This window comes from Triturus cristatus, chromosome 7 (assembly GCF_964204655.1).
Source record: "Triturus cristatus chromosome 7, aTriCri1.1, whole genome shotgun sequence".
In the NCBI taxonomy this organism is placed as follows: domain Eukaryota; kingdom Metazoa; phylum Chordata; class Amphibia; order Caudata; family Salamandridae; genus Triturus; species Triturus cristatus.
Window position 1 is genome coordinate 491,265,348 of NC_140590.1, and position 15,071 is coordinate 491,280,418.

The window sequence follows — 15,071 nt, forward strand, 5'->3', positions numbered from 1 at the left end:
ATGAGAAACCTTTTGGACTAAAGGCAGAGAGGCTGGTTAAGAGAAGTAGGAATCTATTTTAGTAGGGTTAATGTTCAAGAGAACTTTGTTTGATTATTTAGGAAGGATTATTAAGATTTATTTTGAGGAAGGATTTTAGGCTTACAATGTTGGTCAGACTTTAGGGACAGGTGAGAACCATCAGTGTATTGAGGCGTACAGATAGGTGCCCCTTATTATGACCAGGGGTTCCATACATATGTTGAAAAGATACAGTGAAAGGATAGAGCCTTGTGGAACTTCACAGGGGACTGGAAGAGTGGCTGCTTCAGAGAAGTTCTCTTGAACAAATTGAGATCTCAGGGAGAAAGAGGTTGGTAGGGCCCTTTCATTTCAGGACTTAAACAGCACCATGTACCCTGCAAATAAATGGCTATTAAATGTTGCAATGTCTCTTGAGGAAGGTATTCCTAGATTCACACCCATACTAGTTGCTCCCTTTCCACAAATATTATTTAAGCAAGCATCAGGACTGCTAAAATGTCTGGTGTTAATATGCTGCACTACAATCACAGGTACACCCTCAACCGGCACTCACATGGGTGTAATCATTTATCTCTGGTTTATTAGGAATAGGAGACCGAACGAAGAAAGTGTGTCTGCTTGCTCTGTTGCAATGGAACACAGACACAACCAAGAGGGCTTGTGAACAGTAAATAAGCATGTGAGTGGTTACGTAGAGGACACACAAAACTGATGTATTCAGGACAAGTGCCAGCCAGCAGATCTGCACCATGCAAGTATCTTACTCAAGATCAGTTTATTCACTGGCAACCTGTTGCGGAAGTCCAACTGGTGTTTAACAGATGCCCACTATGTGACAACTGTATTTTGCACAATCTGAAGGCAACAGGCATTTAGATAAGCCACTTAAAACTGCATTACTATAATCCAAATGTGATGATATAGCTGCATTAATCACCCTTCAACTCGGGTGCAAGGAAGAATTTCCTTGAAGTTTTTAAAAGGGAGTAGTAACATACTAGTGCTTTTACCAATATGAAGGTAAGTTTGGTGTTAATGAACAAGTTACTTACCGTCTGTAACAATATGTTCGAGGCATACGAGCTGCAGATTACACACTTTGCATAGATCGCCATCTGGTGTTGGGTCCGGATGTTTGCACTTGTTTTTGTCCTGGAAGGTCTTTGGAAGTCAAGAGGTATGTGACTCCTCCTCAGGATCAAAGTGCGCATGGGCATCGGCTCCATCCTCAGATTGTTTTTATCCGCCATCTGGTTCGGATGTGTTTCTCGCGCTCCAGTTCGGAGCCGTTACCGATTCCAGTTTCGACGCGCAATCCTTCACCTTTTCGATGGTATTGACTCGAACGCGACCCCTAATCGGCGCGCATCCCTACCAATCTTCCATTCCGGTCGTCTAAGCAGGCCTTCGACCCGACCCGCGCCTTGGCATCTAGCTCATGGAAAGGACGCCATTTAAGTAGTGTCCTCGATGTGGGTCGAAGTTTCCCCACACCGATCTGCATGAGGTGTGTAACCTCTGCCTCTCTCCCGAGCACAAAGCCAGAGACTGTCCCGCTTGTGCCTCCTTCCGCTCGAAGACCATCCGGGATCGACGAGCTCGAAGGACCATGGCTCGCTCGTCGAGTTCGATCCCAGACGACATCTTCCACGAGGGTGTCGATGTGCCAGAGGAGCGGGTCGAAGAAGAGCTCATCAGCGCCTCCAAAGCCGATGACTCAGACATGAAGTGACTCCAGCTCAACTGGTCGTAAGTACAGACGTCGACCCCGACCCACTACCTACAACAACAAAGGCTTCGGTCACACCTTCGCCTTCGACTCAGGTGCACACCGACACACTGCTTCCCATGCCCCGCCCTCGGGCCCGGCAAAGAAGCCTACCAAGCCTTCCGGCGACTCAGGCTCGAGTCTGCATGTGACCGGTGCCCAAACCCAATCATCGGCACCGAAAAAGAAGCCGCACCCATCCTCAGGGGAGACTGCTACTTCATCCCCGAAGCCTTCGGGACCGAAGACTCCAACTAGTGACTCCCCGGCACCGAAAAAACACTCGGAGCCGACGAAGAAGCCACTCCCCAAAAGTTCAGTCTCACGTTCTTCGGAGCCGAAAAAGGCATGAAACACCGAAAAAACACAGAGTAACCGACAAATCGCATGGCTCCAAGCCCAAAAGAGCTCTGCAGCCAGCACCGAAAAAGCCCTTGATGCGGACGCCTTCGACACCAAACACCCAAACTTCTTTGGAGGAGCTTTTTCAACCAGACCCTCAACAAAAAACTTTAACTAAAGACCCTAAAACCGGTCAATTGACTCTCAGTTCCAGAAAAAGACCACTGAACATGCCTACACCAGCTCCACCACCTAAAAGAAGGGGTATAGCCACATCACCTCTTAGGGTAACCTCTCCACCTCCACCATCACCTCCACCCCTCCCACCTAAGTCTCCTACGCCATCCCCTCCACCAGTAGAGGACGACTACACATGATGACACAGGGGACGGTGACGATAACATGCCAATAGATGACCCCAGTCCTCTAGGCTCCCCTGACCCATGTGATGACTATAATATGCCTGATGTCCCCAATATACCACAAGAAGACATCTACCCATCTAGGCCTTCACCACCAGAAGGTACCATGGGGTTTAATCAGCTAATACACCGAGCTGCCCAGTACCACGGGGTCGACCTCCATACAGATCCAGTCGAAGATTTTTTAATGGACACTTTCGACACCACCCAAAGGTCCACATCCACTTTGCCCATGCTTAAAGGGGTGATTAAACACGCTACAGAAGTATTTAAAGACCCTGTTAGGACTAGAATCATCAACCCTAGAATTGAAAAGAAATACAAAGCTGCCCCTACAGACCCAGCTTACATTAGGGGCCCTGTTCGATTAGACTCCGTGGTCGTCTCAAATGCTAGGAAACAGGCTAATTCGCAGACAACAGGGGATGCACCTCCACCCGACAGTCTAAACTCCTGGACGCCTCTGGCAAAAGAACAGCGTCCCAGGCAGCTAATTTTGGCGCATCGCAAATACTCAAGCCCGGTTAGCCAGATACAATAGGGCTCACTATGATGAGTTAGAATCCCTGCTCCAACACCTCCCGGACAAATACAAACATAAGGCCAACGACCTAATACAAGAGGGTAAAGTTATCACTAACACCTCTATCCAGTGTGCTCTTGATGTAGCAGATACCACGTCCAGAGCAGTGAACACAAACGTCCTTCTTTGCAGGCACGCGTGGCTACGCATTTCGGGGTTTAAACCGGAGGTGCAAAGCTCTATACTAAATCAACCATTCGACCAGCAACACCTCTTTGGCCCTAATGTTGATGCGTCCCTTGAGAAGATGAAAAAGGACACAGATCCAGCCAAATCAATGGGAGCCTTGCAATCGCAAGCTCCCAGACGTTCTTTTCGTCGCTCATCCTACAGCGCCAACTACAGGGGATACTCATCGGACACCCCATCCACCTCCTACAAGTCTCCCAACCAATCCACCTTCACCAGAGGTTACCACTGAGGAGGATGCAGAGGTAACAATAACAAAGGCAGAGGCAAGACCAACACCCGCTCTGCCTCCACCACTGCCCAATGACTTCCCTTTGCTTCCCCCAGACCATTCCACTTCTGTCGGGGGAAGAATACAGCACTTCCTTCCTGTCTGGACCAACATCACCACAGACAGGTGGGTGCGACAAATAATGCAATCAGGTTACTGTCTCGAACTTACCTCTACCCCCCAAACATTGCACCCAAACAGCGTCCAATGTCAGCAGACCATTTGTCACTCCTCAAACAGGAGGGGATTTCCTTACTGCAAAAAATTGCAATAGAACCAGTTCCCCAGCACCAACAAACCAAGGGAGTTTACTCCATATATTTTCTCATAGCAAAGAAGAATGGCTCTGAGACCTATTCTAGACCTCAGACCACTAACAGGTACATACAATCAGACCACTTCCACATGGTCACACTTCAGCAAGTCCTCCCTCTACTTTCAGAGGGCGACTTCCTGGCCACCTTAGATCTCAAGGACGCCTATTTCCATATTCCTATACACGCTGCTCACAGAACATATCTCAGGTTTGTAGTGGACGGGCAGCACTATCAATTCAAAGTACTCCCTTTCAGAGTCACAACAGCACCAAGGGTATTCACCAAGTGCCTAGCAGTAGTCGCAGCCCATCTAAGAAGACAACACATTCACGTCTTCCCATACCTCGACGACTGGCTCATACAAGCCAGCTCGTACAACCAGTGTGTTTTTCACACTCATGCGACTATCCAATTACTCCACGACCTGGGGTTCACAGTAAACCACACCAAGTCTCATCTACAACCCTCACACACACAATACCTCAGCGCCACAATAAACGCCTCAAAAGCGTTAGCCTATCCCAGTCCAGCAAGGATAGCAAGCATCCTCACTCTCCTACTCAAATTTCAGCCGCATCACTCTCCCCCAGCTCGAGTGTTCATGCAGCTCATAGGGGTGATGGCCTCTTGCATTTTCATAGTGCCTCACGCAAGACTCCAGATGCGTCCCATACAAGAGTGCTTACCACGACAATGGAACCAGGCTCAAGGTCAGCTAACAGATCTGGTGTTGGTAGACGGTCGCACTCACCGCTCTCTGCAGTGGTGGAACACCAAAAACCTTTCCAAAGGGCGACCGTTCCTAGAGCCAGTCCCTCAGATTGTCATGACAATGGACGCATTGCTCTCTGGCTGGGGAGCTCACCTATTACATCACACCACACAAGGCAAGGGGACACCCAAAAGTTATTCCACATCAATTACCTGGAATTACTAGCCATATTCCTAGCCTTAAAAGCATTCCAAAAACAAATATCGGGCAAGGCTGTCTTAGTCCGCACAGACAACATGACAGCCATGTACTACATCCAAAAACAAGGCGGGACACACTCTCTGCAACTCTCCCAGCTAGCACAAAACATATGGAGGTGGGCTATACCTCAGAATATATTTCTCCTAGCCCAACACGTCCCAGGAGTCCAAAACACCATAGCAGATCTGTTAAGTCCTCAAACACAACAAATTCACGAGTGGGAACTCCATCCACAAGTTCTCCAACCATACTTCAGATATGGGGGCACCCACAGATAGACCTTTTCGCCACCCACGAAAACGCCAAATGCCCAAGCTTCGCCACCAGATACCCACACCCATTATCCAAAGGCAATGCGATATGGATGAACTGGTCAGGCAGATTTGCGCACGCTTTTCCGCCTCTCCCACTCATACCACTGGTGGTGCGCAAACTACTGCAACCCTCACTAACTCTAATTCTAGTTGCTCCAACTTGGGCCAGACAACCGCGGTACACCACATTGTTGGAACTGTCAATAGTCCCGCATCAAACATTACACCTCTCACCACGCCTCTTAACCCAGAACCGTGGAGAGATCAGACACCCAGACCCAGCTCAGCTGAACCTTGCGATCTGGCTCCTGAAATCTTGTTCGGTTACCTTAACCTTCCTCCTGACTGTATGAACATTATTAAGGAGGCTAGACGCCCTACCACTAGAGCCTGCTATGCAGCCAAGTGGAAACGATTTGTGATATACTGCCATAACAATACCATCAATCCCCTAGATGTCTCTATCCAACACATCATAACCTACCTACTACACCTACAAAGGTGCAACTTAGCCTACACGTCTATTCGGCTACACCTTGCTGCTATGGAAGCATACCTACAAAATGGACAACATTTATCGCTATTTAGAGTGCCCGCCATCAAAGCCTTTATGGAAGGCCTCAAAAGGATAATTCTTCCCAGAGTTCCACCCTCACCTGTGTGGAATTTAAATATCGTGCGCTCATGACTAATAGGGCCTCCGTTTGAACCTCTACATAAATGTGAGCTACAATTCTTAACATGGAAAGTTGCTTTCCTAGTGGCCATAACTTCTCTAAGAAGAGTTAGTGAACTACAAGCCCCAACTATTCAGGAACCATTCTAACAAATGCATCATAATAAGGCGGTTCTCCGCACTAATCCTAAATTCCTCCCAAAAGTAATTTCCCCCTTCCACCTTAATCAATCTGTGGAGTTGCCAGTTTTCTTTTCGCAACCACACACAGTCGCAGTAAGAGCTCTTCATACTTTAGACGTTAAAAGAGCATTTCTCTATTACATTGAAAGAACACAACCTTTTCGGAAAACTAAACAACTTTGTTTCTCACCACCACACAACGGCAATCCCATATCTAAGTCCGGGATAGCCAGATGGATTGTTAAATGCATACAAATTTGCTACCACAAAGCAAAACGCACTTTAACTGTTCCTCCTAGAGCCCACTCCACAAGAAAAATAGGGGCTTCTATGGCATTCTTAGGCAGCATTCCATTAGATGATATCTGCAAAGCAGCTACATGGTCTACACCACATACATTCACTAAACACTACTGTGTAGATGTGCAAACGAAACAACAAGCCAGTGTGGGCCAAGCTGTACTCAAAACCCTATTTCAGACTACTGCAACAGATAATGGTGGCCGCCGCTAGACGTGGGACTGTTATACAATCTATGAAAAGTGTGTAATCTGCAGCTCATATGCCTCGAACGGAATATGCTACTTAACAGTATGCATCTGTTCTTGGCATGTAGAGCTGCAGATCTACACACGCCCAGCCGCCTCCCCGGCTTCCTTGATCTGTTCCAGTATTATCTTATTTAGATACACTATACAAGGGCATCTTCCTGTTTATCACAAAGCTCCATCATTTCCCGGCTGGCGAAAAACAATCTGAGGAAGGAGCCGATGCCCATGCGCACTATGATCCTAAGGAGGAGTCACATACCTCGTGACTTCCAAAGACTTTCCAGGACAAAAACAAATGCAAACATCCGGACCCAACACCAGATGGCGATCTATGCAAAGTGTGTAGATCTGCAGCTCTACATGCCAAGAACAGATGCATACTGGTAAGTAGCATATTCCATCTGTAAGAGACATATTAGTTATAGATTCCTTACCTTAGAATTACCTCCAGGTGTCAACTGGATCCAGAGAATTTTTCTTCAGCAGTACACCTGCGTGTTGGTAAGTGGCGTCTGCCGACTCTGCGCTCGTCGTTGGCATTGCGATTGCCGGAATGACGTCGCGGTATCTAATTAGACGCCGCCCCTGAGTGCGGACGTCAGTTCTTTACACTGCATTCCACGCCAGAAGTGCAGAGCCATGCAAGACACTGACCACTGGGCCCTGAAAGGGAGTCCCTTACCCTAGAAGTCAGAACGCAGAATGGGGAGAATGGGTGGGGGGGTAAGGAATCTATAACTAATATATGTATCTTACAGATATATATTGTTACTGAAGGTAAGTAACTTGTTCATCTGAAAGAGACCATTAGTTATAGATTCCTTACCTTAGAATAGACACCCCAGCAATACCTACCCCGGAGGTGGGTCTGCAAACTAAGTTCACATCAGAAAGTCCTGGAGAACTGAACGGCCCAAGAACGTGTGCAGTGATGCCCATGTGGCTGCCTGGCAGATGTCACAGAGGGGAACTCCACGTCCCAAAGCAGTAGTGGCTGCCCGGCCCTGGTGGAATGGGCGCACAGTCCCACTGGAGGCTCCTTTTTCGCTAAGGAGAAAAAAATCTTAATGCAAAGGACGACCCATCAAGAGATGGAGTAGTTTCTTTTCTGTAACTCCAGTTCTGTAGTAGGGGTATCTCTGTGATAGTCATAATCTAGGGAATAGTCCCGCCCATGTGCGTGGACCCCGGAGCAATAAAAAATAATCTCTTAAGGTGTCAAATCATGCAGACTTGCATCCACCTTTAAGAGAGAATTTAATTTAAAGACAGATAATGCAGCCTATACCCACAGGCTACACTGTCCAGTACTTCAACTAGAATTCCACCAACATCCACAAACAGCACTGCCTGCCCAGCTTTTCTCCACAAAGGAAAAAACCCTGCCTCTACCAGCAAAAGCCTCTGGAATGATAGAGAGGAAGGAATGGACAGACAAGCCCCATAGGCTGCCATTATGTGGCTGAGAACAGGATACTGTGCCTTTAAGAAAACTTTCCAGAACTTTCCCAGTATCCCAGAATGCACAGCAGGTCCCTCTTACTTTCAGTTCTTTTTGAAGGCGTAGCACGCCAGACCTGTAGCATTCCTCACATGAATAATTATCTCTCCACCGGGGAGGAGGGCGGGCGCTTATGACTATCACAGAGATACCCCTACTACAGAACTGGAGTTACAGAAAAGAAACTACTCCTTCTGTAGTAGGGGATCTCTGTGTATAGTCATAATCTAGTGAATAGAATGGCCATCCCATCCCCACACAAACAAGTCGGTGGAGAAGATACAAGACAATACCACTACTGCGCGAACAGATTTCGCAGCGAAGCCTGCCCAACCTGAGCATCAGCCCTGGCATCCGAGTCCAGACAATAATGCGCAACAAAGGTATGGACCGACTTCCAAGTGGCTGCCTTGCAGATTTCTGCAATCGGAACATTACGCAGCAAAGCAGTCGTAGCAGCTTTGCCCCTGATGGAATGAGCCTTAGGTTTACCCCCTAAGGTCTTATTAGCCTTTTGATAACACAATTGTATGCAGGACACAATCCACTGAGAGATGGACTGCTTAGAGGTCGCGAGACCGGTCCTGACTGATCCATAATTAATAAACAATTGGTCTGACCTACGAATATCCTTGGTCTTATCAAGGTAAAACTTCAACACCCTCCGAACATCCAGGGAATGGAGAGACCTTTCCGCTGGCAAAGAGGAATTCTGAAAGAACGTAGGTAAAGTTATGGTCTGGTTGACATGAAAATCAGAGATAACCTTAGGAAGAAATTTAGGGTGAGTACGCATAACAACCTTAGCAGCATGAAATACAGTATAAGGTTCTTGACAACATAATGCCTGAAGTTCACTCACCCTGCGGGCCGATGTAATGGCCACTAGGAACGCCGCCTTCCAGGATAGGTGCTGCAACGAAGCCTTGTGAATGGGTTCAAAAGGCTCCTTCATCAGTCTGGACAGCACCACATTCAAGTCCCAGGAAGGCGACGGAAGTCTGACAGGAGGAAACACTTTCTTCAAGCCTTCCAAGAAATCCTTGACCACAGGGATCTGAAAGAAGGAAGTCTGTGAAGGGCATTTCCTGTAAGCAGTCAAAGCAGCCAGATGAACCTTAATGGAATGGAAATTAAGGCCGGACTGCGCCAAATGTAAAAGATATGGAAGGATCTTCCTTACATGTCGTAGGGTCAAAACTCTTGGACTTGCACCAGATACAGAACCTCTTCCACTTGTAGGCATAGGACATCCTAGTGGAAGGCCGTTTAGACTCCTTCAGTATGTCCATACAATCGTCTGGTAGATGCAAATGGCCATATTGCACTATCTCAGGAGCCATGCCGCCAAACTCAAAGAGGAGAGGTTGGGGTGCACCATCCGCCCCCCGAACTTCGTGAGAAGGTCCGGCCTGCCGGCAGCCGTATGTGAGGAAGGAGCGACCGGTGAAGTAGATCCGTGAACCACCACTGTCTGGGCCATTCCGGAGCAATCAGGATCATCCGAGCCCCTTACTGGGACAGTTTGATGAGCACCGCCGGAATCAGGGGAATGGGTGGAAAAGCGTACAGAAAGCTGTTCGACCAGTCGATTCATAGCGCATTCCCCAGCGTCCCCCGCTGGTAGTACCTGGATGCGAAGTCTCGGCATTTGCTGTTTTCGGCGGTGGCGAACAGATCTACGTCTGGAGTCCCCCACCTTGCGAAGACTTCTCCTAGTACTGAATCAGTCTGCTCAGTGCGTCCGCCTGAGCATTCTGCACCCCTGGCAGATGCGTGGCCGTAATAGTCAGTCCTCGGGCCAGAAGCCAGTGCCAGATCGCCTGCGCCTCCTGCGACAGAGTGCGCGATCTCGACCCCCCCTGCTTGTTGAGGTAATACATAGTGGTTGTATTGTCCGTCTGTATCAGCAGCGAGTTGGTCTGGAAGGACGGAAGGAAGGCCTTCAGTGCCAGGAAGACAGCTCTGAGTTCCAGGAAATTGATGTGGTACGTCGATTCCAACGGGGACCACTTTCCTTGAATCTGCAAGTCCCCGGAGTGCGCTCCCCAGCCTTGGAGAGACGCATCCGTCACGACGCTCTTCGTGGGAATGTCCTTGTGGAAGGGAACCCCCCTGAGGAGGTTTTCCGCCAAACACCACCACTTCAGAGACTGAAGAGCATGTAGAGACAGCCGTATCTTGTCGTCCCAAGAACCTGTCTTCTGATCCCACTGATCCTCCAAGCACTCCTGCAGTGGTCTCATGCGCAGCCGTGCGTGAGGAAGATACAGGAGGCCATCGATCCCAGCAGCGAAGACACCTTCCTCACTGTCGTCGATGGAGCAGCCCTGAGGTCCTGAGCCTTCCGAAGGAGTGATAACCGTCTCACCTCCGAAGGAGACACGCTTGCTGACCGCGTATCGATGGAGGCTCCCAGGTACTGTATGCACTGGACTGGAGTCGGGACCGATTTGGACATGTTGACGTGTAACCCCAGCTTGCGCAAGAGAGCGCACGTCCACCGGAAGTGATCTTGCGCTTCCGAGAAGGAAGAGGCCTTGATCAGCCAATCGTCCAGATACGGTTAGACAAACACCTTGTTCCTCCGCAGGTGTGCAGCTACCACCGCCATGCACTTCGAGAAGGTCCTGGGCGCAGACTTTAGCCCGAATGGCAGTACTGTGTATTGATAGTGACTGGCGCCGACTTGGAATCGCAGGAACTTCCTGTGCTTCCGAGCAATGGGCACATGGAAGTACGCATCCTGTAGATCAATGGCACAGAGCCAGTCTCCCCGTTGCAGCTGAGGGTAAATCTGATGCAACGATAGCATGCGAAACTTCTCTCTGCGAATCCATTTGTTTGCCTGTCGCAAATCCAGAATGGGCCTGAACTCGTTCTTGGTCTTCTTGCGAACGAGGAAGAACCAAGAGTACAGACCTCTTCCCCTTTGAGACAGAGGTACCTCTTCTACCGCCTTTTTTCTCAACAAGATGTCTGCCTCCGCTGTTGGTGCTGCTGCTGTCCCGAACCCTGCCCACGCCCTCTGCCGGTAGACCCGAACAGTCTCTGGAACGGGCGCTTCTTCTTCTTGGCCTTCTCCAACCCGACGGCCGTCAGGGTCTCCGCCTCCGCCTTCATGCGGGCCATCTCATCATCCGCATGTTTACCAAACAGGGTCTCCCCCGAGAAGGGCAGATTGGCTACTCTGTGCTGAGCCTCTGGCTTGAGCGACGTCAGGCGCAGCCAAGAGTGACGCCTCTGGTGGACGCCGTGACAGTAGGAGTGCGCCGCTAACAAGGAGACATCCGCTGCCGCACTAATGACCTGGTTCGAAACCAGCATACCCTCTCGCACCGTTTCCAGGAAGTCCTCCTTCCTGTCCCGGGGCAGCAAGTCCGCATACTGTTGGAGGGACTCCCACAGGGCCCGGTCGTAACGCCCCAACAGCGCCCCCGCACTCGCCGCCTTCATAGTGGTAGACGCGGTCCCACACACCTTCCTGCCCGCCGAGTCCAGCCAGCGGCTTTCCTTGTCGGGCGGAACTGTCGATGAAGGTGCGGTCGCATGTTGTTTCCTCGCCGCCGTCACGATGACAGAGTCCGGCTTCGGGTCCATCCTTAAGAAAGCAGGGTCCGAGTCCGGGGCCCGATACTTTTTCAGGAGCCGTGAGGGGGCGGATTTTGTCACCGCTGGAGTGAGGAACAACTCCAACGCGGGCTCCACCAGTCCCGGCACTAGAGGCAGCAGGGGGCGAGACAGGTGTTATTTGTGTAAAGTCTCGAATATCACGGACGTCGTGGGCATCGGCACCGTCACCGTGATTCCCAACTTAGCTGCCCCCCTCAGCAGCACCTCCTGGAAGGAGACTAGATCGTCCACATGAGACACCCTAGTCCCCGGTGAGTCCGACAGCATCTGTGAGAAATCCCTGGCCGAGGACCGTGTGCGTGACCTGGACCTGTGCCTCCTATGGCGTCGTCCTGAAGTCGACGACGACCTCCTATGGCTCCGCGACCTTCTCCTCCTGACGGAGCGGGAGCGTGACCTCCTCGGCTTCGGCCTGTCCGCCGGCCTAGCCGGGCCCGGCGACCGTGGATGTCGCGGTCTCGGCGTCCCCTGCGGCGGAGTCGGATACCTGGGCAGGGAGACCGACCTCAGTGGAACTGCAGGCGGCCCCAACGGAGTGCGAGGTGGTATAGACCGCGGAGGGGGAGGTGGAGGTGGTGACACCGGCGGTGGTGGCAGTGGTGGTGGTGGAGGGGGAGTCAACGGTCGTGGTGGTGGTGGCGGCGGCGGTGGCGACGGCGTAGGGTTCCGAGGGGGTGTATACACCACGGAGTACCCCGATCCCGGCGACTCCGTTCCCCTGTTACTCCTGGCATCAGGGCTCCCCCTGCGCCGTCTCGACGTCGATAGTCTTCTCGACGTCGATAGTCTTCTCGACGTCGATAGTCTTCTCGACGTCGATAGTCTTCTCGACGTCGATAGTCTTCTCGACGTCGATAGTCTTCTCGACGTCGATAGTCTTCTCGACGTCGATAGTCTTCTCGACGTCGATAGTCTTCTCGACGTCGATAGTCTTCTCGACGTCGGTCCTCTTCTCGACGTCGGTCCTCTTCTCGACGTCGGTCCTCTTCTCGACGTCGGTCCTCTTCTCGACGTCGGTCCTCTTCTCGACGTCGGTCCTCTTCTCGACGTCGGTCCTCTTCTCGACGTCGGTCCTCTTCGACGTCGGTCCTCTTCTCGACGTCGGTCCTCTTCTCGACGTCGATCGTCTTGACGTCCCTCGCCTTGACGTCGATCTCCGTGACGTAGATCTCCGTGACGTCGATCGCCTCGACGGTGACCGCCTCGACGGCGACCGTCGTCTCTTCGCCGACAGCGAGCGGCGCTCTCCCCTCAACAGCGAGCGCCGACGCCGGGCCTGATCTCGCCGCCGATGGCTCAACGGCGACGTCGCAGAAGATGCCGATGTCGTCGACGGCGGCCTGTTCAGCTCCTTCGACGTCGAACATCGACGCCGCTTCTCCCCAGAGCCCTGGGGAGATGGCGAACAGACCGTAGTCATCCCCCTCGACGCCGCCGACGCCCTCGACGTCGACAGGGAGTGGGGACGCTTGCTGGTCTTCCTGCCCCTGGGGAGCCCCCCAGAGGCCTCAGCTTGGGCAGAATCAGCCCCTCCAGACCCACCTCATGCCTTCAGCCTTCTGTCCTCAAGAACCTGGAGCCTGATCTTCATTCTCTCTCTCTCAGGGTCCTGGCTGAAAAAGAGCGGCAAATCTCACACTCCTCAGGCACGTGGGACTGGGGAAGGCAGACGATGCACACCCTGTGTGGGTCTGACTTAGCCTTTTTCCTTCCACAATCAGGACACTTGTCGAACAAGCCAGTAATGCTGACAACCCAGAAGGAAAGGACTTAACTAATACTTCTAAATCATTTGAAAAGTGACAAATAACCCTTGAAAAGGGAGAGCTCAATGCTCCAGGGTCCTGCTAGCAGGTGCCGGAAAAAAGAACTGAAAGTAAGAGGGACCTGCTGTGCATTCTGGGATACTGGGAAAGTTCTGGAAAGTTTTCTTAAAGGCACAGTATCCAGTTCTCAGCCACATAATGGCAGCCTATGGGGCTTGTCTGTCCATTCCTTCCTCTCTATCATTACAGAGGCTTTTGCTGGTAGAGGCAGGGTTTTTTCCTTTGTGGAGAAAAGCTGGGCAGGCAGTGCGGTTTGTGGATGTTGGTGGAATTCTAGTTGAAGTACTGGACAGTGTAGCCTGTGGGTATAGGCTGCATTATCTGTCTTTAAATTAAATTCTCTCTTAAAGGTGGATGCAGGTCTGCATGATTTGACACCTTAAGAGATTATTGTTTATTGCTCCGGGGTCCACGCACATGGGTGGGACTATTCCCTAGATTATGACTATCACAGAGATTCCCCTACTACAGAAGGTCCGTTTTTTCATGACCAGACCTTTCTTGGTGCCCACATAGCCAACAAAGAGTTGATCGTCCATCCGGAATTATTTTGTGCGATCCAAATAAAATGATAATGCACTTTTTGGATCCAGCCAGTGAAGTCTCTCCTCCTTGGAAGGATGCAGGAGCGGGAAGAAGGTGGGCAAAGTGATGGTCTGTCCTATGTGGAAAGCGGAAACCACTTTGGGAAGAAAAGAAAGAAGAAGGTCTAGTTCGAAGGACAACCTTGTTCGGATGAACAGCAAGGAAAGGAGGTTTAGAAGAAAGAGTCTAAAGCTCAGTCACTCACTCTGCAAGCAGAGGTGATGGCAACCAGAAAAGCAGTCTTTAAGGTCAAGAGTCTGAGAAGACAATTATGTAGTGGCTCGAAAGGAGCACCATAAGGCAAGTTAAGACCAGATTCAAGTCCCACTGGGGCATTATGAAAGGAATAGGCAGAAAGAGGTGAGTAATGCTCTTAAGAAATCTATTTACAATAGGGGACTTGAAAAGAGAAGGCTGATCAGGAAGGCGAAGAAAGGCCAAAAGATAGCCTTCAAAGGTGCTGAGAGCAGAGCTCTGCTGGGCCAAAGAAAGAATAAAAGAGGGGCTGAAAGGGGATCCATAGCCTTTGCTGTGCACCATGCCACAAATATGTTCAATCTACAGGCGTATACCTTTTTAGTGGAGGGACGCCTGGCTGCCAAGATGACATTACAAACTTCGGGAGGAAGGTCAAAAGTTGTCAACAGTTGCCGTTTAATCTCCATGCAAGGAGGTGGAGGCTGGACAGGTTCGGGTGGAGGAACTTCCCCATTTGCTGCGACAGAAGATCCTCCCAAAGAGTCAGTCTGATCGGAGGATCAAAGGCCATGTTCAAGAGCTTGGGATACCAGACTCTGCGTGCCCAATCCGGAGCCACAAGAATGACTTGGGACTGGCCGCGCTTGATCATCTTCAGCACTCTGGACAGAAGTGGTATAGGCGGAAAGGGGTATAGAAGACCGCAATTCCACTT

The 15,071-nt window shown here is 50.7% G+C and overlaps 1 protein-coding gene across 3 annotated transcripts in view; it reads right to left on the reverse strand.

Annotated features, from left to right (window-relative positions):
* NDEL1 (nudE neurodevelopment protein 1 like 1) overlaps window positions 1-15,071 on the reverse strand; it is a 399,246-nt gene that overhangs the window by 84,131 nt on the left and 300,044 nt on the right. The gene's annotated exons all lie outside the window — the stretch shown is intronic.